The 24,776-nt window shown below is 45.0% G+C and overlaps 1 long non-coding RNA gene across 4 annotated transcripts in view; it reads right to left on the bottom strand.

Moving 5' to 3' along the window:
* Positions 1-24,776, bottom strand: part of LOC135112557 (uncharacterized) — a 111,486-nt gene that overhangs the window by 49,098 nt on the left and 37,612 nt on the right. For 2 of the 4 annotated variants that reach the window (XR_010274455.1, XR_010274452.1), the window contains exon 2: positions 8,937-9,113. This is a non-coding gene — a long non-coding RNA (uncharacterized LOC135112557). Of the gene's footprint in view, positions 1-595; positions 777-6,711; positions 7,042-8,936; positions 9,114-24,776 lie in introns of those variants that run through there. The other 2 variants (XR_010274454.1, XR_010274453.1) reach the window with 2 other exon arrangements.

The raw sequence follows: 24,776 nt of genomic DNA, 5'->3' as shown, positions 1-24,776 counted from the left end.
GCGAACGATGAGTGACGCGCCTGGTCTCCACGTAATCGTGAGCCACTTGGGCAGGTCAAGGTTCAGCACGGTCTGCCAGGCTGAGGGGAGCGTGTGCCTCACTCCCTGATGACGATGATGATGATGATGATGATGATGATGATGATGATGAGGAGGAGGAGGAGGAGGAAGAGGAGGATGACGACGCTGCTGCTACTGATGATGGTAATGATGAAGAAGAGGATGAGGAGGAAGATCAGTAAATAAAAACTTTAGTAACATATTTACAACTACTACTACTACTACTGCTATTACTACTACTACTGCTACCTCTACTATTATTGCTACTACTACTACTACTACTACTATTACTACTACTACTGTTACCTCTACTATTATTGCTACTACTACTACTACTACTACTAATAATAATAATAATAATAATAATAATAATAAATAATAATAATATGTAATAAACAGTCATTACTGTTATTACTATTATTTTTATCATCCAATACAAAAAGTTGAGTGCAATCACAGTAAATCTTAATATGACCACTAATTATTTAAACAGACACACACACACACACACACACACACACACACACACACACACCCTCGTCACAGTCAGCCTTTCCTGCCTTAGCCTCACTCATGACCCACGCGCTGCCGCTGACCCCCGGACTGATGCCACTCAGACGGGACTCAGCCGACACCCCGCGCTGGTTTATGTGTGAGGGGGAGGACGACGACAACACGACTCTCAGCATGGCCACGACGGATGCCTCGCCGTGTGCCTGCCAGTTATTGCAGGAGACTGTGAGGTGTGTGTCGATGCAACCAATATACTCTCTCTCTCTCTCTCTCTCTCTCTCTCTCTCTCTCTCTCTCTCTCTCTCTCTCTCTCTCTCTCTCTCTCTCTCTGACTTGCTAATAATGACATCCACTAATTTGAACTGGAAATCCATCTGGCAAACTGATGAATATGGACACGCAATCCGTCCATATAAATTTCCTCCTAATTTCCGCACATTAATGTAAAGTAGGGAACATTAATGGTTTTCAATGGCGTCGCCCGCGTTCCCACTCAACTTAGGCAACAAAAAAATCTTCATGGATGATTCCCTCGGGTGGGGGACGTGTCGAGCCGCCGAGTCACTGAGCCGCTGCATCGAGAGCCGTCCCCCCAGTGAAGCGGCAAAATCAAAGACAAATGAAAGTGTGGACAGGACAAGAGCCGCTGGGGTTGAGGTAAAGATGGAGCGATCGACTGGGAGCATGTGGAAAAAGTAGGAGAGAAAGGCTGGGTGGAGTTGAGGGTCTTGAGGTCAGGTCATAGAACACATGACCCTTTGCCTGCAGTCCAAACCTGTTTCCTCCTTGGCCTCAAAAACATTCGAATCCTCTTCTTTTACGTCCTTCCCCGACCTTAACCAATAGCCACCCTCTACTGCAGGTGTTTTATTTACCTTCCCTACCTTTCTTATCACCCTATCCCTGCCAGATCCTCAAGACCTGTGCTAACCTGCCAATCACTCTTGTTCGCCAGTCCACCCATTCACTCTTAATTCCTTCTACACCTTTCCACGACCTCGACTCAAATGCATCCACTAATCCTGTGCGTTCTCGACCCTCCCTTCCAAGACGCGTCACGAAGCAGCACGGCACCTTTCCAGCTTTCTTAGTGTCCCAATGACCCTTGACGTCAAAATAAAAGACTCAGCACATCAAGGTCCGTTCAGATGAGCAGGCGGAGAGATGTGTAATAAGAGGAAGAAAAGGAGGAGGATGCCGCGCTAAGAATGTAAAACCGTGAAAGTCGGGAAGAGAGAAAGAGCAAAGGAATGGCTTAGGAGAAGGGGGAGAGAGAGAGAGAGAGAGAGAGAGAGAGAGAGAGAGAGAGAGAGAGAGAGAGAGAGACGCTCACTCGTTGACACACACACACACACACACACACACATATACAAATAATATTATGGTAAGAACATAATCTGTACCAATTACGTTTTTATTACTCACGGCAGTAAAGCTGGAATTAATTAAATGTCTCCTGGCGATTTCTTTTCTCCAGCTGACATGGACTGAACCCCTAAGGAGGTTATGAGTACCGCTTACAAGGGAGAGGAAACGCGTATCTACACCTCAACAGGAAGCAGCTTCAATAGAGCAATAATTACGGTTCGTGTCCCGAGAGAGCACTTCTCCAATTACAAGCTGAGGAATTCCAATCACGCTGAGCAATAACTTCTGTCATCTAAGTCCTCCGTTATATTTCCCCAGCAGATTTCCTTCCTATAGTTTTTTTTTTTTCTTTTCCTCGTAATTATAACGTGGGATCCAGAAAGAGAGACATGGACGCAAAACAATGGTAAGAGGAAGAGGTAGAAAAAAAGCTTTATTATTAATTTTTATAGACTTATTTCTGCTTACTCTTTCAAGGGAATATGGAGATGCCACGTTAAGAATTTCCAGGCCTCTATGCACCCTCGTTCCTCTTCATCGCATTTTACGACATGCAAGGAACACCATGGACACCGTACTCTGAAGCTCTGACCCGGGAGCCTGAGGCCTAAGTCAGAGCAAGAATAAATCCTGGTCGTTTCCAGGCTCGCTCTCTCGCTCTCTCTCTTCTCTCTCTTCTCTCTCTCTTTGTGTGAGTGTGTGTGTGTGTGTGTGTGTGTGTAACCTGAACCAATCCTATTCTTATAACATCAAAGACGAACCCATCTTATACAGAACACAAAAAAAAAAAAAAAAAAAACATTAAAATTGTGACAGGCCAGAATAGCTATCGTGGTGGAGGAGGAGGAGGAGGAGGAGGAGGAGGAGGAGGAGAAAATTAAGAACTGACGGAACAAGATACGAAGTGCGGAGCCGCCCACATTATGGGCGTGCCGCTGTACACGCCCCTTTCTTAGGTTTATGGGACAGGCTGCTGACAGAGCGCTGGGGCCATGACGCCTCCTGCACCTGCGGGCTCCGTTAGCGAAGTGCAGGGATGTGGAAGGTGTCATGCCTCGTTCCTCAGTCCACCATTCTCGTTCCATTAAGTCACTCATTACAAGCAGCTTCGTTGCGACACCACGGTCTCATCCCCTGAGGCACTCTGATACCTCCCGGCGACCCCGAGGTGTGCTCTAATCTGTCCCTGGTCCCGCGGGAAGGCTCCACCTGGGACTCGACGACTTCATCTCACCCGGCAACCCAACCTCCAGTCCCTGCGTGCAGTAAATAACTCTGTCTCGTCCAGCTTCAGCCAGGCGTCCACATTATCACCACTGCCTAATCTGACGCTGGTGAGGCCACAGACACTACGGAGAGGCCCGACACGTGTCAACGCTGCCTCGCATCAACGCTCACTAGTCTCCTCATCGTCAACACAGCGCCCACCATCACGGGAGGCACTCGCATGTTTGTATGGATGAAGCGGCCAGAGAGAGAACCACGTACTGTGATGCAGCCACTGAAAATTAATATAAGGTGGGGATTTTCATAAAACATAGTAGTAGTAGTAGTAGTAGTAGTAGTAGTAGTAGTAGTAATACAACAATATTAACAGCAACAACAATAATAAACCCTCGCCACAAAAGTATAACACTGTGGCGGTGATGGTGGCGGGAGCAGGTTACGCCGCGAGGGTCAGTGGCACCGACCCATCACAACGGCGACGACGCGCGGCAGCAGGAGGCAGGTATGGATCCCTTGCCGAATAATTGGCTCAATTTGGAGCCGAGCCTTTGCCACATCTCACCTGGGTTGTTCCAAGCGACGGGGTGGCGCTCCTAGGTGGCGGAAGGAGCGGGGAGGGAGGGAGAGAGGAACGTACGGAAGCTGAGGGGAACGGAATAGAAAGAGATGAAGGAGGGAAAGAAGCAAAGGGAGGGATAACAGAAAAGAATGAGGGATGGAGATAGAATGAGCACGAAATGGAGGAGCCGAGAGAATGGAGGGATGGCGAGGAAGAGACAGGGAGAGGGATGGATGGAGATGGGATCCGCGCAAGAAGGGACAATGAGAACACGGGAGGAAGATATAACTGAAAAGACTGGAAGAAATGAGGAATGATTCGAAGCAATGAGGAATCCAAGGGGAGAAAGAGAGGTAAAGAAGAAGGGAGGGAAGACATAGAGAAGAAAGAGAGGAGAGATGGAGGGAATGACAGACAGAGAAGAAAGGAAGGATAAAGGGACCCGATGAAAGGAAATAGTTGAGAATGAGAGTGAATGAGGAAAGGAAGGAGTAAAGGAGGGAGGTAAAGAAGAGATAAGGTGCATACACGGAGCGGAGGGCGAAGGGATGTGCAGGGGCGAGGGGTGTAATGAGTGAGGGAAGAGAGAGGTGACGGGCAACTGACAGGAAGCTTCTGAATGATGAGGACGTAAGGTTAATGAGGTGCTGAGGGGAGCGTCTTGAAGGGGAAGGGCGACGAGAATAAGGAACAAAAAGGTGTGAGGAGTCGGGGAAAAAGAAAAAAATATGGAGAGAGAGAGAGTGAAGGGAGGAAAAGGCAGGAGGGATAATGTTGAAGGGAAAATGTGGAGATGATGGCTGTGGTATAAGCGGTGGCGGTGGTGGTGGTGACTGGGCGAGTGAGTAAGAGTGACAGTGAATGTAATCAGTAATACGAGAATGGTAAGACTAAAATCACAAAGCAAGCCTATTGTATTCCGACCTTAATCCGTTCCTCTTTCCAATTTAAGGAGTTGCTTTCCGTGACCTACTCTTGTGACTATCGGACCCAACAGGTGAGCCGACCAAAGAAGGAGAGGGTGGAAATGTTTCGAGAAGAGTATTTATGAAAAGAACGAAGGGAAAGAGAAACTGAATAAAACAATGGAGAGGAGGCCAGACATGATAGGGGTGACTTCTGTATGACAGGTACAAGGGCTGCTACAAACTCTCCCGTCATGTTTGTCATACTGCATTGGTTGTTCTCTCTCTCTCTCTCTCTCTCTCTCTCTCTCTCTCTCTCTCTCTCTCTCTCTCTCTCTCTCTCTCTCTCTCTCTCTCCTTTTCAAATTTAGTACTTCTCTCTTTTTACTTCAATTCTTCGTGGTAAGCCTGTTTGTCTCCTTTTCATTCAAACCTTCTATCTCATTTCCTCGATTTAATAAAACCCTCCAATTACCTGGACTCTTCAAACTTCACCGCCGACAGACAGGGAGGCGGCTGGCGGCCTTCCCCACATCCAACGCCAGCTTTTCAATCGCAGCTTGTACGGCTTTTTGTATTTATTTTTTGCGTCTCTTGTTCACGGGGGAGTTATTGATATCATCGGAAAAAGATTAAGGCTCTTCCCTGCCTCCCTTCCAGATCTCTCTCTCTCTCTCTCTCTCTCTCTCTCTCTCTCTCTCTCTCTCTCTCTCTCTCTCTCTCTCTCTCTCTCTCTCTCTCTTTTCGCATTGCTTCCTCCGCGCCCTCCCGCTCCCACCCGTTACCACACTGGGGAGGAAGGAGCTGTCCTAAGCCTTGACTGGTGGGACGGACAGAGGAGGAAGATGCGACACAAAGAGCAACTTTATGTGTTTACTATGTGTGTGTGTGTGTGTGTGTGTGTGTGTGTGTGTGTGTGTGTGTTATTCCCACAGGATGTCCCTCGTTCCCTCCTGTTGTGGACTACCTACTTACACAATAAACGCGAGAATACCCTGTTATTTTCTTCTTCGTCCAAATAACGCAACGCAAGGCAACTACTGTGTATTCCTTTCCCTCCTTGTTAAGTTTTTTTCCCGCCCTCCCCTCGAAGCCCCATGAAGACAAATGCAATACTAAAATACTCAAAACTGAGTGTGTGTATATTTCGGCATTGGGGGGGGGTTACAAGTGTGATACACCTGTTACTACTACACGTAGATCTTTGCCGCGTGCCTTCGTCTGGTCCATAAAGCAGAGAAGTTGCAGGAGAGGAAGAAGTGAAGCAGTAATTGAAGATATAGTTATGGCGTCTCAGAAAACCACGAGCTCAGGTCATAACTCTTAGTGAAGGTGAACGAAAACCTTTACTCGGCTAGCAAATACCAAGGCAGCGCGTTTGGAAAGAAGCAAAAACACTCAGCGGTCATTTGTCTAGTGCTGTCAGCGGTATATTTATCTAATTTATTCATCTGCAAGAAAACATGTTTGCGACGACATGCAGCTGACGAGTGACACATATCCGGGAAGAAGATATTTTTAAGACTGAGAACGCCACGTGGCATGAAAAGGTAGGAGATGCAACATTGGAAAAAGACGCACCATTAGTAAGGATGAATTTCTTTATCAATACACTACATTGCAAGCGTGGGAGAGGGAAGATCACCTCCGCCAGGTTACCATGAACACAGGACAACACGGGGCAATGACACGCTCCACCCACCCACTCTGCCTCTCTCCCCCGCCCAGATGAATCCATTCCTTTGTCTCATTACTCGCTATGACCGGCTTGCGTTTGATGAAGAGTTAATATTTGGGTTGCATCACGGCGGAAACCCGATTAATGGTTACCTCATTATCATTATAACCTCACATTCAATATTGGATCGTGCGTCTAATGAAAGCACTCACCTCGTACCCCGTCACAGTTACCCGCGAGTTCACACTACTCGTAACATGACCCAGGGAGCCTTGCTGGTTTTTGTAACGTTACCGCAATATCATGAGAGAGAGAGAGAGAGAGAGAGAGAGAGAGAGAGAGAGAGAGAGAGAGAGAGAGAGAGAGAGAGAGTGGGTATCTATATAGAAAGAAAACAAAAATTATATACTTTTATCCTTGAGATTAAAATAAATTATGTACAAAGTAAATTATGTATTTCAAACTTATATTCTGTAGTATAAAAAAATAGAGCAGTAAATGAAAGTTGCATAGGAAAAATTAAAAATTAAAATATACCTAAATCCTTGAAATGAAAGAAAAATATATGTGCATAATTTTCATAGATAATATTCTACAGCAAAATGAAAAAAATAACAAAATCTTGTCATCGGAGGGGATCCCACGCTGTGAAATGCGACCAGGTGTTCGTTCTCATGAAGCAATGCAGGTGTGTTAGGGACGTGCACGCAACACTGCTCGCCACGCCACACCTGAGGGACACTCAAAACTAATACTGAGAAACATTTACTTAAATCATAAGACTCAAGAAAACACGAGATTGCAGCGACACACGACTGTGATATTTATCTATTTCATATCTATCCATGATTATTACTTCCTTTTAAGATAAGAGTGTGGTAGTTGCAGGAGATATGTATAGAGAACGCAGCATAAAACTTGAACCAAATCCCTTCACTAAAAAGAGATTGCAAAAATAAAAAACAGAAAAACACGATCTTGAGGCCAACATACCTACTGACTTAACGCAGACGAAAACAAAGTAAGTCCATATATTTCCTCACAGTACACTTCACAAAACAAGAGTATTACAAGAGCTCAGTTTTTAAGTCTCTATTATTTTTGTGTAATTCCAGTGAGATTTGTGTCCATATTCCCAAACATTCCAGAGTCTCGGCTCCACTTCTGTTAAAATGCTCTGGTCAATTCAAGGGTGTTTTCATGATTCTAGTGATAGTTTAACAGACTGTATTATTAGTGGAAAACCCGCATTTTCATCTGTAGTCTTTGATAAACAGTTCCAGTGAAAGCTTAAAGTGTCTAAAATAACGATGCGTATTCCTGCAGCATGTTATAATAGACTGAGGTATTCTGCAACTTTACGATACAGAACCTCAGAAGTCCACACACAGGCGAGGTACAAGAATAGCCTGACACTTTGGCTCTCAAGAGATGGGTGAAGATACGAATAATTCCCTCAAAGTTAAGGTTACATCTATAACCTTTAACATGTGGCTGGAGCTTATAGTTACTTTGTTGCAGACATTACAGTTGTTCAAGTGTAGCTTTCACTAAATTTATAAGACTAAAGGTATGTTCCTGATAAGCAATACGAATGCATTAAAGTCACAGTTATCCTCAGCTCCAAAGGTTACAGCATCTAATATATTGCCTTTCAGGTGCCGCATTCAGGTGGCTGAATTCACCTCGGCACAATATCACTGAAGCTTTACTTTCAAGTTACACTCGCAGCTGTAAAACTCAAGTGCATTCAATTCCAAAGCCTTAAAAGACAATGTTTTTCAATGTTCCTCAAAATACTTCTCTCGTCCCAAAAGCAACCGACACCCATATAAACAAGAAAAATGTAACACAATTTATGAATAAGAAAGAAAGTGGATCGCGACAAGAGGGAGTATGGATTGAAGAAAGAAGGAAATACGAAGCGGGACAAGAACCAAAGGAAAGGTGAGAGGGAAAAAACAGAGGGGAAGAATGAATATTGGAAAAAATGTGGATATTCTAAAATTTTATGACGGAAAAGAAATAAAAAAGTGGTAACAGCAGAAAGTTAACAATACCGGAGGTGCGAGACACAGAAAAAGTGAAAGAGAGAGAAAAAGGGAACCATGGTGACAGAACAAAATAAATAACTGGAAAAAATAGGTAAAGGAGAAAGAGAGAAAAAAAAATAAAAAAGAGATAGAATGAAGAATGACTCGTGAGGGGAAGGGAAGAACATAAAAGTTATATACAAATTTTTAGTCTGTGTTTGACTGTCTTTGATATGTGTGTGTGTGTGTGTGTGTGTGTGTGTGTGTGTGTGTGTGTGTGTGTGTGTGTGTGTGTGTGAGCGTGTGTGATGCGATGTGTGAGCGTGTGTGCTTTTCCTCACTTTGTATCACTCCATTTATCCAGTTTACTCCGTCACTGTCTCTTTCTTCTCCCTCGATCAGACCATATTTCTCTGTACTTATCTGTCTGGCAGCTTATCTGTGTGTTGGTGTCCATATTTCCCTGTCGGGGTGTGTGTGTGTGTGTGTGTGTGTGTGTGTGTGTGTGTGTGTGTGTGTGTGTGTGTGTGTGTGTGTGTGTGTTCCTCAGCCCGTCTTTCTACGTATATCTATCAATTCCTCTGTCTATCTACCTCTCTGTCGAGTTGCTGTATCCATCCGTCTGGAGTAATCGACCTGTGTCTGTCTGGCCTGCACGTCACCCGTGTTTGTGTCTGCTTATCTGTCTACTTGTGTGTCTGGTGGCCTCTCTGTCAGAGTGAGCTCTTGCCTGGCTGGGGATCCGTCCAACCGTGTGCCCATCAATCAGCCTGTCAGGACCAGAAGCATCACATCAGCATCTCTCCACCTTTATTTTCCGATCGCTGACACCTTTCACTTCTCTGCTTAAGCCACCTTTAATCCTCCTCCTCCTCCTCCTCCTCCGTTTCCATAATTGTCAATGGACTCTGATTGCCACCCACTGCATACCATAGCCAGATGGTTTTCCTTTATCATCTCGCCATTCCAGGTAACTAATGATGGAATGAATACGTTGAGTACTTCATGCAGATCACTTGTTCCCGTAGCCACTCAAAATAAGCTTCCCTTCCACATCCTAATCATTTCATCAGTGTCTTCAATTTACCATGATAGAATAAACACAAAATTACCCTCCCCACCCCCACATCATTTACTTCAATATCCGTAGAGTTGTTTTCGCTATAAAACTTGCAAAGTACGTTTTTCTCCCCCTGTTCAGTTCACAAATACCAGCAGAGTTGTTGGTATGGCTCAGTAAACGCAAACTACGCTATTTTCACCGCTTAGCTCATATATATCGGTGCGGGGTTACTTTGTATAAAATAGCGGACGCAAAATATTCTATACCCTCTGTTTACTTTATCAGTATTGCTATTTACGTAATAAACAGTTTTTTGCACGTCCCGTCTGATGGTTAGTGTTATGGACAAACGCACGTTATGACCCCGTTTAGTTCATCAATACATGTAGAACTGCCTTATAACACTGCATTGTAAGCCTTCCCTCTCCTGACTGTTGATTAGTGTAATTAAAGAATGAAATGGTGCTGTAGCCTTTCCATAGCATAGACGCGCCGTGTTCCCGTCCACTTCATCTGTGTATGTAGAGTTACTTTTTATACACCAAAGTCAACGACTCCCAGGTGGAGGTGGCTGATGTAATTAAGGAAAAGGTGGACTGATGCTTTAATCTTTCCAATGGACAAACGCAATCTGGCTCTACCTCTTCCTCCTCCTCCTCCTCCTCCTCCTCCTCCTCCTCCTCCTCCTCCTCCTCCTCCTCCTCCTCCTCCTCCTCCTGGGTGTTGCTCCTCCCACTCCCTTGCTTCATTCCTTCTCATCCCCCTCGTTTCTCCTCTTTTTACCACCTCTCTTCCTTTCCTTTCCCTTCCCTTCCCTTCCCTTCCCTTCCCTTCCCTTCTCTCCCTCTCTCTCCCTCTGTGTGTGTGTGTGTGTGTGTGTGTGTGTGTGTGTGTGTGTGTGTGTGTGTGTCTTTCCATTCCCTTCCCTTCAATCTCATTTCTTCCATTCGCCCTCCGTCCTTACGCCGACAATGACTGCCTTCTCCACAATCAGCCGCCTGTCACACTCACCGCCTCTTCTTCCTCCTCAACACTTCCTTTTTGAGTCAATTCATACGTTCAGTTAAATGTTGAAGAATATCAGGGAGAAACAGAACTCAAAATAGTGTGTTTTTTTTTTTTTTTCGTGTGTGTGTGTGTGTGTGTGTGTGTGTGTGTGTGTGTGTGTGTGTGTGTGTGTGTGTGTGTGTTTCGACAAGATTTATTGCCTGTGTCACTTCCATCCTTATTTCTACCGCCAAAGAGTGGCTATCATTCTCTCTCCTCACTGTTTTTTCCCCACTTTCTTTCCTTCCCTCCTTCCGTTCCTCCGTCTCGTTGCTTCTACGTATAACACCGCTGATACTCTTCTCCCTCCTCTTCCTTTCCTTTCCTCATACTTTTTGCGCTATTTACCATTATTCCAAGCTTCCGAATGATAGACTATCTCTCCGCACCCTCCCCTACCCGGTCCCTTTCTCTACCCATCCTTATCTCTCTCCTCACTCTTTCCCTCACTGTCTGGCTCCCGCCCTGCCTTCGCTTCTTCCAATGAGCACCCATGACACAATGAAGACAGCAGCACATTCATCTCCAGTGATAGCTTTGTTGTGTGGTCTGTTATCACACTTGTATCTCGTCTATCAGAGAGCTTTTCCCTAGTGTTCTGATGCCCACTCAGCGAACCTCCTTTACTTGCAGTTCATTCCATTAGTGTGTGTGTGTGTGTGTGTGTGTGTGTGTGGTGTGTGTGTGTGTGTGTGTGTGTGTGTGTGGTGTGTGTGTGTGTGTGTGTGTGTGTGTGTCCATCTGTCGCAGCCTCAACTGTAAAATTGTACCGAGAAAGGATGTTTTACTTGTCTTTATTATTATTTTTGTGGAGTTGATGGCTGTGGTGGTGGCGGCGGCGGGTGTGGTTACGTGGCCAGTAATTTTAAAATTGTATATAATATACCGTGCAGCACACATCGTTTTAAAATACGAAGCGGTGGGAAGAGAAGCAGCGGTCACGACTTCCGTCATATAACAAAATGCGTTAACAGCGAAAACTACAAGCGAGAGGAATATAAAATCATTCAAACTCACGAGCAGAGAGAGAGAGAGAGAGAGAGAGAGAAAAAAAAAAACTTATCGACTAACACATTTACCATCCCATCTCATCATCACCAACATTACCGTCGCTAGCAGCATCAGAAGCAGCATTTCCCATCAACACCTGCCATCAACACCGCCAGCACTGTCATCACCGTCCTTATTCTCCTCCCCCTTCTCTCCTCCATCATGTCAAATCTTATGCCAGGCAGCTAAAACACCAAACAAGAGGCAGTGCCATGAACCTGATCGTACAGAAAGTGAAGAATTGTGTGTATTTGGATTGTGGTCGGAAGTGTGATTGTATGAGGGGAGAACATAAAGGGGAGGTGCAAGGGGGACAGAGAGAGAGAGAGAGAGAGAGAGAGAGAGAGAGAGAGAGAGAGAGAGAGAGAGAGAGAGAGAGAGAGAGAGAGAGAGAAGGAGGGAAGGGGAAGGTGATAGATGAACGCACGACTAAAAGTAAGAGAGGAAAAAGTTGAAGCTAAAAATGGAAAAGTCTGGTGTGTGAGAGAGAGAGAGAGAGAGAGAGAGAGAGAGAGAGAGAGAGAGAGAGAGAGACGCAAAACGAAGCACACACACACACACACACTACTTTGACACAACAAACTGACACCAACTGACGGGAAAATAATAAACACGAGGCAACAGGAACCCTCACAACACCAACAACAAAACACGAAAAAGAAAAAAACACAAACAAAAAAAAAAAAACCACACACATCACCCCATCTGTCCCTCCCCTCCAGCCTACCTCCTCCCTATATCCAATCCAGCGAAATCCCCTACCTCTCTCTTTTCTCTCTCCCTCTCCCTCTTGTCTCCTCTCCCTCCTCTTCTTCCTCCCTCCACACACAGATAGATGAACAGCCAGGTGGAAAGAAGCAAGCCACAGAACAAGTTTCAGGAAATTTCACAAGAAACTTAATTAAACATGTGAAAAGCCCATACCTACTTTTTGACCCTTTCTTTCACCGAAACTGTTCATTTAAAGAAGAATTTTAATTAAGTCGCTACGCTATTGCTACCTCGACTAGTACTGGTGGTGGTGGTGGTGGTGGTGGTGGTGGTGGTGGTGGTGATGGGGGTGATGTAGTAGTAGTAGTACAAGTATTAGTAGTAGCACAAAGAACAAGAACAATTCTAGGAAGAAAAAAGAACAAGAAAACAAGAAAAGAAAAGGCACAAAAAGAATATGAAGAACAAGAAAAGAGCAAAAACAAGAAAATCAATAAGAATATGAAAAAAACAAGAAAGATAAGAAGAATAAGAACAAGAAAGACAGAACAACAACAGGAAGAGCAAGAAAAACAGGAAGAGCAAAAATATATACAAAAACATAAGCAAGGAAAAGAAGAAGAAGATGATGAAAATGAATAGAGAGAAGAAAAAAGAAAAACAGCAACAACAACAACAACACCAACACTACCACCACCATCACCGCCACCGCTACCACCACCACCCCAGGCCCCCATTCAATCGTTGCCGCCAAATTAGGTTCGCACATAAAACACGGACAGCGTCGACGGGAGAGAGCGGCAGCCATTAAGGGTTTCAAATTTCGTGCCCACCTTGTATGTATCATTTAATTCATTCACGGATGATTGGTGTCCTTGTCATCAATTATCCACGTCTTCATTAGAGGCTAATTAACACCTCCTACTCTCGGACTTGCTTAATTAATAAACTTCAGCGAAATGTCCAGCTGTTGGAGCCTCGAATATGTCATAAAGTTGGCGTGGCTTGCAATTACCTACCTGATTCTCTCTCTCTCTCTCTCTCTCTCTCTCTCTCTCTCTCTCTCTCTCTCTCTCTCTCTCTCTCTCTCTCTCTCTCTCTCTCTCTCTGCTGTTGATATCTGCAAAACACAAGCAGGCAAGGGGGAAAATTTAGTTACCCCTGAAGAATGGGATGTTCGCAGGAGGTTAATGGAGGCGGCATGATGCTGGGTGAGACTGAGGGAGGCGAAAAAGTGTGGCTGAGATGGGATGAAAAATTGGCTGGAAGGAGAGGAGTGGAGGTGGTGTGGAAATGAAAGCTGGAGGTGTGTGTGTGTGTGTGTGTGTGTGTGTGTGTGTGTTCCTTAATCCTTAATGCGCTTCCACAGGTATTATTGCGCACACCTGCCTGGCGTCTGTTCTCCTCTGCTGCCTCGCTTGTGTGTTTTCATACATCTTGCTCTTCATTCAGTGCGTGATTTGGTGCGATTTCGTTCTAGAATCTATCACAAGTTAACGCATTTTAATACCTTCATCCACAACAAAGGTTCATTTAGCACCGAATGTTAAAAAATGCTTCTTTTTCATGGATATCTCAGTCCGTATTCCTAAAGGCTTCGGTATCTTATCCAGACTGCTTTGAACCGATTCTTGTTGTAGTGGCTCGGGGCTTTAGTGTTTTCATGATTCTAGCGACAGTTTAGTTCAAGGATGGAAAAGAACATACATTTTTACTTAATCATCTCTGTGGCCTTTGAAATTAAAGAGAGAGCAAAGTCTTAAAAAATACGAGTCTACATTTCACTGAATACGTGTCTACATTTCACTGTTAGGAACACGGCTCAGCGCCACGCCGCCTCCCACCGCTGGGTCACTCAGCCACAAGCCTCCTTGGACGCATGATCCCGGAATCCCGCCTCCCACAGATTACCATGGTCACCCCTCCTGAGTGTCGCTCTTGCTTCTAAATTAACGACCAATCATGCACGTGAGGGTGGACAGCTGAATTATATGTGTGTCGGATGAAGTGGCCTGGACGTGAACTCATGCGGATCATCCTGGGCGCTAACCATTCCACCAGCGGCACGGAATAGCATGGCTTATTATTATGATGACGAGTATATGTCCGCGGCACACGCACATACACATAAATAAGATATCCATGTAACTTAAACTCCTACATACTTTCTGCTCATAAATATGTCTGTTCATGATGCGCACAATGACACGGCCATGCCAGGACTGCTTTCCCTTGTTCAATGGTCAAATTAGTCCATAATGACTTGGTTATAAAGACAGACAGAGGACTTAACAACCTGCCATGTCAGTGAAAGGTGAATGACTGCACCTGGCGCCACGCGAGGCCAGGTATAGTGGGATCCTGTGACTAACGCGACTCACACACAGCAGACAGCTGATGCTTTAGTCTGGCACGGAGTTCAGCTTTTCCATTTTATTCTTCCCTCCAGAACAATACTACTTCTATTTTCACATTTTTCTCTTCTTTTCTTCTTTCTCGGTTTTTATCTCTCCTCCTCTAAGAACAGAAACCCATTTTCCACCTCCTCTTTATCCGTCCCTTCTAAGAACAACCATTGCCTGCACTCCTCAGCTCCTCCTCCTCCTCTTCTTCCTCATCCTTCTCAAGCCTTTTTTTTCCCCCTCAAGTCTTTTTGAAGGAAACTTTGCTTCCTTTTTTACTCCTCCTCACTTTACCACTGAATAAATAAGACTCTCACAGCCCACCTACGTACACAGCATCGCAGCTCACCTCCTCTCCCTAAATGAACCTCGTCGCCTCTGAACAAAAGATCCTTCAGGCCCCTCCCAATCTCACACCACCTTGCCGCCCCTTTCCTTGGCTTACACTCCACCCCGTCACCCTCGTCTTCACCACGTCTCTCCTCATCTGTTCTCCGCCCGTCGCTTCCTCCCCGCCTCATCTCCCTTCTCTACATGCAGGGGCGGCGCTGAGGTGGCGGCTGATGCGTGCAGCTGCGAGAGGGAAAATCTAATAATATCTCGCAAAAATCAAAGGACCTGCATTTAACACGCGAGTGAGCAAGAAGAATGCAGAGTAGGCTATCTACGGCATTACCCTGAGAGAGAGAGAGAGAGAGAGAGAGAGAGAGAGAGAGAGAGAGAGAGAGAGAGAGAGAGAGAGAGAGAGTTAAAAAATATATGGATAGGAATGAAAAAAATAAATGAGGCGGTGAGGGTGCGGAGCAAAAATACGAAGGGTGGGTTGAGTTTTGTAGGAACATATAAAAAGTTTCATCGGTTAAAAATAAAATGTAAAAAAAAATAGTCGTGGTAACGTTAAATCTGCTGCAGAGAAGGAGGAGGAGGAAGAGGAGGAGGAGGAGGAGGAGGAGGAGGAGGAGGAGGAGGAGGAGCAGCAGCAGCAGCAGCCCTCCCATCCATTTGTCTGAAGGGGGTTCACCTGTCACTCGTCCCAGCTGGTGATCCCCTACATTAGTCACCTTCCTCCTCCTCCTCCTCCTCCTCCTCCTCCTCCTCCTCCTCCTCCTCCTCCTCCTGCACCTTCTGTTCCTCCACATCCACGTAAGATCTCCGCCACGCCCACTCCTTTTTGCTCCTGGCCTCCATTTTCTTCCACACTCGTTCTCCACATAATTTATTTTCTCTTCCTCTTTCTCTCCCTCAGAAGTACATCAGTGGACGCCGCGCCCCAGCCGTCCAAATACTGACGCCCGCCGCCCACTCCCTCTGTTTCTCCGCCCGCCCACCTACCATTGTTTTACATTATTATTTGTTGTAGAGGTTGTAGCAGCAGCAACACCAGTAGTAGTAGTAGTAGTAGTAGTAGTAGTAGTAGTAGTAGTAGTGGTGGTGGTGGTGGTAGCTTTGAAAACGTTATTGCATTCGTTTTGTGATGATCACTATATTTACCAATACAAAAATTAGCTGTCCATTTAACTGTCTTTCATACCACACTTTTACTAACGGGCCACCACTTCAAAAGTCCATTACGTCACCTACACTAATCATTTAACTCCAGCATTCCCCCCTACATTCAGTTTTATCTCTATTTCCCACTTCAACTCGGTTTCTGTTAACACATAAAAATGACAATATGCACACGAGAGGAGAATAAATATGAATGGCAATGAACATCACCACCACCACCACCAGCACACAAGTTTTATATTTATCCACTACAGCCGCCACCATGAGCTCCAGTAACAACAACAGCGGCACCACCAACAATAGCAACAATGACAACGACAACAACAACAACAACGACAACAAACATGCCTCAACTCACCACCGCCGCCCGCCAGCTCACTCCTTTGTACACTTTGAAAATAAAAATATAAAAAAAACAGAAAACTTTGCACGTCATTCTTTGCAGCACTTGTCCCGTCCATCATAATTTTACAATAAAAGTTCCATTATCAACCTCCACATCTTCATTCCTCCGTCCTTTTCTCTACTTCTCCCGTCTCCTCTTCTCTTTGTTACCCTGCAACGCTATGCCATACTCAAACATCACCACTAGTATCAAAAACATCACAGAACATTCTCTCTCTCTCTCTCTCTCTCTCTCTCTCTCTCTCTCTCTCTCTCTCTCTCTCTCTCTCTCTCTCTCTCTCTCTCTCTCTCTCTCTCTCTCTCTCTCTCTCTCTCTCTCTCTCTCTCTAATTTCACCACACTGGTCTATACTTTTAAATAGTTTCAGGTTTTCACAGGAATATTTTCAAAAGTCTCATGGATGTTTTTTTTTCTTTTATTTAGTTAATGATGCGAAATCTCTGTTGAGCTATCACTAGAATCAATAAAAAGAATCCTTGAAACCCTAGAAAACGTAATATGATCCGTTAAAATAATAGAACGTTTGAGGATATCGTAGACTCAACCATATTCCAACACCACCACCAACACCACGCAATAAAAATCGCATTACACACCACACCATCCCTCCCCTTCCTTCCTCCCTCTCCCATCTCTTCCCTCTACTCTGCCATACAATACCACACTCTAGCACCACCAACACTTCCCACTTCCCACCAGCGCACCTCATCCATCCACGGCCTGCATCCCTAACTAATCCTCCCGTAACCGCACCCTCTCTCATTCTACCTGGTTCCGTCACATTTTATTGTAACCCATAATCTTGCGCCGCTACAAAACTATCAATCTCCACCTGACAACACCACGCCCTCTCTCCCCTTTCCCAATTTATTGCCTCCTGCCTCCTCTCCTCTCCTCTCTCTCCCCTCTCCCGCCCTCTAGTCCTATTCCCTTGCCACTTCTCTCTCGCTCTCTCCCTCTCCTTCATATTCCACCCACAGACTGACGCAGCATAAGCTTAAAATCTCTTACTCCAGTTCAATTTATGTTTAAGTTGGTTTTTCTAACGCAAGTCGGTCTGTTCGCCCGTCTCTCTCTCTCTCTCTCTCTCTCTCTCTCTCTCTCTCTCTCTCTCTCTCTCTCTCTCTCTCTCTCTCTCTCTCTAGTACATCTCGTTGAGCCGGCCAAGACAGGAGTCGCCGCACGTGACACCAGTGAGTGAAGCAGGGTGTGACCCCCACAGTACACGCCCGCCATTCCTCGTGTCAAGGGAATGGATGACTTTCACACTCCCGGACGTCTTTCTTTCGCCTTAAATAAATGAATGTACAGCCCACGCTCCCTGCCGCGCATAAAAGTACGGAATAGTTTGCTTCACTCGACTGAAACAACGTAAAAGATATAACAATAGATAAAAATTCCATGACATGAAAGAAACAAATTAAAAATATGTGAAGTATCATGTTAAAAAAAATGATTGATTGCTCTTACAAATACATTACTAAAAATAAACGCAAAAAAATCAAAGAAATAAAAAAAAAAGTGCTCTTCGATATCTATCTCTAGCTATTGTTTTCTTTCTTTCCTTTTCTTTCATTTTTTTATTCCCTGAGTAAAAATGTTATGAAGCAATATGATGAACGTGATTGCAGGTGAAGCATTCAGGTAAATTATTTGAGGGGATTTCTCATTAAAGGATACGTAAAAAGGTGAAACACGCCGCGGGCAGCAGCATCACATTAGCGGGAGTGCTGTGTGTTCCTCGGTGTGCTCTGGGTAAAGGCTCCAGCGTCCAACTTTGCGCCTTTTATTTGTCTTTTTTTTTTTTTTAAGTACGAGCGAAAAAAAAATCTTGAAAGTCTCTAAACAAAAATAAAAAGTTTGCAATTACGAGCAGCACCAAGAGGAGGATCGCCACCACCACCGCCGCCACCACCACCGCCACTACAGACGGATTTCTACCATTATCACCACCACCAACAACTAACAAGAACAACACTATTGAATAAGCTTACATCACCACCATCGCCAATAACAACAACAACAACAACAACACTGCCTCTATCTCCACCAACACCACCATCACCATCACCACCACCACCCCAACACAAAGAAACGATTACAGTCACTCTATTAATCACCACCACCACCATTACAGTAATAATCACCACCATCACGAAGTTTCCACCACACACAGCCACAAATATAAACAAATACAAGAGAAAAACAAAGTAAAACATCACACCATCATCTCTTGCCACACACACACACACACACACACACACACACACACGACCCTCCTTAGCGTCTCAGCAACCCTCTATCTTTCCGCTACACGCACACATCGCCTCGCCAACCTCGATCAAAAGAGTGCCGCGGAAAGCAGCCCTAAGGCATCCCTGGCGGAGGGTCGTGGCGGGTCATTCGAGAAACAAACTCGAACCATTACGAGGTGAGAGAGAAAACCTGGCAAAGCCTCGACCCGTCAGAAATGTTAAAAAGGAAATAAGTCAGCGAGGAGGGAGAGAGAGAGAGAGAGAGAGAGAGAGAGAGAGAGAGAGAGAGAGAGAGAGAGAGAGAGAGAGAGAGAGAGAGAACAAAAGACCTATGTAAACAGGTGCACCACACAAGCCTTCGCGCCATTACCACCACGTGCCTCTACAGATAACACTACGTCCATGCATAACAAGCCTTCACAAGCACAGCCACCTGTACACCTGAACACAACACTAGATCACCAATAACAAGGCCACCAACAAGACACGCACCTGTTTGTTCAAAGCTCCATAGATACTGAGATATAAATAGATGGGTGGATAGACAGACAGACAGACAGACAGACAGACAGACAGACGATGCATAAGACACAAACACATGTAAACAACCCAGACGAACCCTCAGCACAATACGCACATACCATCCACATTAAGAATTCGCTTGGATGTGTGTCGGTTAGGTTAGTGTTGGATGGAAAGAGGAGCTGTCTGGCGGAGGTTCAGGTGTCCATGGGGGCGCCCTTATGCTGCCAAAGGGAAGGAAAGGCCGCACAATGGAAGACCAAGGGAGGTGCGGCTCACGAGAAGGCTGTGCGTGTTTTCATGTGGCGGCTTTTGTTTGTCTTGTGTATGGCGCGGAGGATGAGGGCACCTTAGTGGGGCACCTCAAGGAGTGGACAAAGGTATGGGTGTGTGGCTGGGGTCCGCTGGAATGAACATAGAGGCAGAGGTAAGTGTGTGATGACTAGGTATACCTGCAAGTACAAGAAAGAAAGGAACACAGAAGCTACATGACCGCACGTTTTTACTTACAGAAAGACGCTACAAAACTTGACTTACATAATGCACAAGAAAAGATATAAAGATGGAGGCATTTCAAGGTACTTAGAATCAATCGAAGAAACGGCACGAGAGAGAGAGAGAGAGAGAGAGAGAGAGAGAGAGAGAGAGAGAGAGAGAGAGAGAGAGAGAGAGAGAGAGAGAGAGAAAACGAAAATGTGAGGACACGAACAGATACTGATAGCTAGAAAGGAGGTCAGGCTGGTAGCAGAGGAACCATTATTACGAGCTAGCATTTTGAGGCATCCCGAGCATTGGACACAGATATTGGGTGGCGGCGGGGAGGGCGCGGCGGAATGTGCACGCGGCCAATACACGAGAGAGGTGAGGGAGTAAGGATGTGTGTATAGCAACGGGGGAAAAACAGAGGTGCGGAAAAGTATATTAAAAGTTATTTTTGCCGCAGACTAAGAGTGAAAAGTGTGACTGATGAGAATATCTTGTGAAGAGAGAGAGAGAGAGAGAGAGAGAACAAGAGGAATAGTATCTCTCTCTCTCTCTCTCTCTCTCTCTCTCTCTCTCTCTCTCTCTCTCTCTCTGGTGAGTGCAATCTTTTAATCCCTTTCCGCTCTGTTCTTTCCGGCGTCTATTTTTGTCATGTGGCTACTTCTCTCTCTCTCTCTCTCTCTCTCTCTCTCTCTCTCTCTCTCTCTCTCTCTCTCTCTCTCTCTCTCTCTCTCAGCAACTTTTCCACTCTTCTTGTAAGTCCTGCCCACCACCACCGTCTCTAAGCTGCCAACTCTCCCCTCTCTTCTTTCCCTTCCCATTTGTCTCGCGTGTTACTTCATTATCACCCCTCCCCTCCCCTCCCCTCGCTCCTTCCCTGCCCTCCTTCCCTCTTCCTCGCGGTCATTACGGGAAAACTCGGGAACTTGCGTTGTTAGTGTCAATTTCTCGCCGAGTCCGCCGTCCCCCTTGCGGTGTTGGCACAGCTGTTCAGAGGTGCTCACCGCGACCCACGTGCTTTCTGTGTCTGAGTCGTGTGTCTTCCCCGTCAGCCACACCCATGAGCGGGTCGCTTGTGCCACCACCCGTGTCGTGAGTTGCGGGTGAGGAAGGTGGCGGTGACGAGTGGGTGAGCTTGCGTGCGTCAGACCGAGAGGAATTTTAAGGTTTTTCTCGCGTTTTTTCTTTATATAAACTTTTTTGTTACTTATGTCATCGTTTATCTGCGTCCGTCCGGCTCCCCGTCTGCCCGAGTCAGTTTCTGTCTCTCGGTTTCGTCTGTCTGAGTGTCACCCCGAACATTAAAATCTATTTGGCAAGGTTAGTCGAGCGTGTAACTCTCTCTCTCTCTCTCTCTCTCTCTCTCTCTCTCTCTCTCTCTCTCTCTCTCTCTCTCTCTCTCTCTCTCTCTCTCTCTCTCTCTCTCTCGCCGACCCTTTCTCCCCCACCACCTCTCTGGCTGCATTAAATTGGACTGAATAGCCTCGCAAATCTGGTTCACAGTTTGCTCAATGTTTACGCAATGTTTGCTACACCTCCCCGCGGCTTTTAGGTAGGGTAGCGCCTAAGCCGAACTGTCCCTAAATTGTCTTCTTGGAGAGCTCGTGCAAATATCGAGAACGCGTAGGATTCTGTGATGATATTGGGTGCACCTGAGAGGGATGCGGGTTTACTGACCCACTATCAGGAGAATTATGGAAAAAAAAAAGGATGATTTATATACAGGAGAAACTATACTACTGGATAAACAAAAAGTGCTACATCGTGGAAAGAGGTGAGAAGACGAACAGAAAAGGAAAAGCAACAGAACTGTCGAAAGAAACTATACTGCAGAATAAGAAAATACTGATAGAGCAAGGAAAAGGATGAGAGCAGCGGAAGTAAATGAAGAAAAGAGAATAAGCAAAAGGGATCATTCTACACAATAAGTAAATCGTTTTATAACAGGGAAAGGGAATGGGGAGATAAAAGGAAAAAAATATATATAACAATCAGAAGAAATTATATTGCAGAATCTAAAAAAAATACAAAAAAAAGCAAAAGTAGAGAAGGAAAAGAAAAAACAGAATAACTAGATGGAAACATTGCAGGGCAACAAAACAGCCTTACAAGAAAAAGGATAACAGGAACGAATGGAAAAGAAACAAAATAATTACGAACTGAATAAAGAAATTGTGTTGTGATGGAAAAAAACGCACCGGGGAGGGAAAGGAAAAGAACCACAACATAATAATCAGAAGAGGATTATACAAGAAGGTCAGTAAGGAAAAAAATGAGACCGCCATCAGCAGCACGAGCTTATATGTTGCGGGGGAGACGCCGCGGTGCCCTGAGAGACCACGCTGAGGGGCATTAAGAAGCAGAACGGAAATAAAGTTGTAGTCTCAGAGGAAGAAGAAAATGTAACGAAAAACGCAACGAAATGAGTCAAGGAAAACATCATGAAAGCTGTATGTGTGTGTGTGTGTGTGTGTGTGTGTGTGTGTGTGTGTGTGTGTGTGTGTGTGTGTGTGTGTGTGTGTGTGTGTGTGTGTGTGTGTGTGTGTGTGTGTGTTTCAGAAACGAGTCGAGATACAGATATAAGTTGCTGGACCATCTGTTCCGGGTCACTGGAAATGGAAAAACTTAAGGCTTGTTCACCTGCCAGATGGAGAGAGGAGGGCGATTCTCAAAACCGGAATAGTGCGATGAAATAAATACTCGTAACCAAACATGGCGGTATCTGGGAGGAAGAAATAGTTATGCTGTGCGTCACTTGAGATTACACCACCTCCAGACTTCAGACGCAGATTGGTGAAAGGCACAGTCTTTGTCGGGATAAAACTGCTCATAGGCAGGTTGTGTGATACAGTTTTCAAGCTTTCAGTGAGTGTCTTGCCAGGCTGGATCATTTTACTCTCATTTTGCTGTCACATTAAACACGCAAGTCTCTCCGATTTGTGTTATTCTTCTCCGATTTGCGTTGAATAACACTAGAGAGAGAAAATCTGAAATAAAAAATAAAGAACAAAAGACGTTTTCGAGAGTCAAGTACCCTTGAATCAAAGAACAAGTTAAATTGCTCCAATGTAAAACAGCTTTCTCGTGAGAGGAACTAATTACGTAAAACAGCTAAATAAATAGAGAAACGAGACAGACGAGGGTGCAGCGGTGGCTCGCAGCCTCGTCCCCTCGAGACTGGATTCGTATTCTGTCCTCATCGACTTGAAAACACTTAGCCGTGTTCCATTAACAGCAGGTCCAAAGTGACTACATCGCGGCGCGGTGGACTACAAGGGCCGCTAACAGGTACACGTATTGCTAACACAGAGCATTTGCTGTCTGTCAATGCGACTTGCGTCATCACCGCCACACCTACAGCAACATTCCTTATGATGCGCGCACACACACACACACACACACACACACACACACACACACACACACACACACACTTTTGCCAGTATGTTTACAATTCAATATGAGTTCCGGTAGGGTCAAAAGCTCCTTAGAAGCGAAGTAGCTTTTCATTGATTAAATTCAAAAGGAGAAGGCGAGAGGTGATGTAACTATAACATACCTTTGTCATTAGGAGTGGCGACGGCACACCTGGGCACACGTCACTTCCTGGCCCGACCAATCATTAACATTTTTCAAGGAGAATTGTAAAACGATACACTCACGATGTAAAAAAAAAAAAAAAGATAAAAAGAAAAAACTTCAGTGTATCTCCCCGCGCATGGAATCCCGCCATAACATACATGCATTACTTTTATATTGAACTAAAGGCATAAACCGACATTAAGAGAATTACACAATCTGATTCTAACGTCCACACTAACACGAATGGGAACTCTTCCCGAGCAGCCAATAAATTCTTGCTGTCACTCCTTTATGATGTCATTAGCAAGTCTGGATGGCAGAGAATAGTATTACTACTCATTTATTTCCTTTGTCTACGCTGTAAATTTACCTGAATATTGAACTCAATTCGTAGTATGAGCATTATGTGTGAAAGGGAAGGGAGTGTGTGTGTGTATTAATATATTATATATATATATATATATATATATATATATATATATATATATATATATATATATATATATATATATATATATATATATATATATATATATATATATATATATATATATATATATATATATATATATATATATATATATATATATATATGAAAGCGGGAGAGGAGGGCAGTGAGGGACACCGTCGCCGGCAGCCACACTGACGCCCTTCCGCTGCTCATCTCCATGCTGGTCAGGTGGCAGCAGCGGTAAACTAGTTAGCCCTCATTAGTGAGTGTTGGGCGGCGGGGCGCGGGGTTCCCCAGCGAGGCCTCCCGTCTTGGCGGGGTGGGGCGGGGCGGAGCTGGCCCTTCCAGTTATTGTACTGAAACTTTTCCCTACTTTTTTATTTATTTATATATTTTTTTCTGGACAGTATCTGTGATGTCCCTTTCATGTCAGAGACACTTCGTCATTGTGTCACACTATTTCACACAGCGTGCTCTGAGGCGTGACTCAGAACAAACACACACACACACACACACACACACACACACACACACACACACACACACACAAAATATTCTTGAGAGAGAGAGAGAGAGAGAGAGAGAGAGAGAGAGAGAGAGAGAGAAAAGAATAGCCGTTCGTGTATGGTTTAAGTTTAGATGACAGCCGGGAAGCAAACCTGAACAGCGTGGACAGGTCAGCTCTCCTCGCCTAATAAAGGTGTGGCGAGTCTCAGGGATCACATTAGAAGCTTTAAAGTGTCACTGTGCGGAGGTGTGAAAACAGGCATAGATACACGCGCTTCCCGACACTACATTACTTTCATCCCGACATTCATAGTACATGTACTAAATATATACAGCTACACAACACCCGATAACTTTTACTACTGTGATAATATCCATGGTATAAATGGAAGCAGGATACTGTTCATTAGGTGACAGATATTTATCTCCAGCAGCAGTACTTTATA

Source organism: Scylla paramamosain, chromosome 24, assembly GCF_035594125.1.
Source record: "Scylla paramamosain isolate STU-SP2022 chromosome 24, ASM3559412v1, whole genome shotgun sequence".
NCBI classification, from domain to species: Eukaryota; Metazoa; Arthropoda; class Malacostraca; order Decapoda; family Portunidae; genus Scylla; species Scylla paramamosain.
This window is presented reverse-complemented; position numbering and strand designations above follow the sequence as displayed.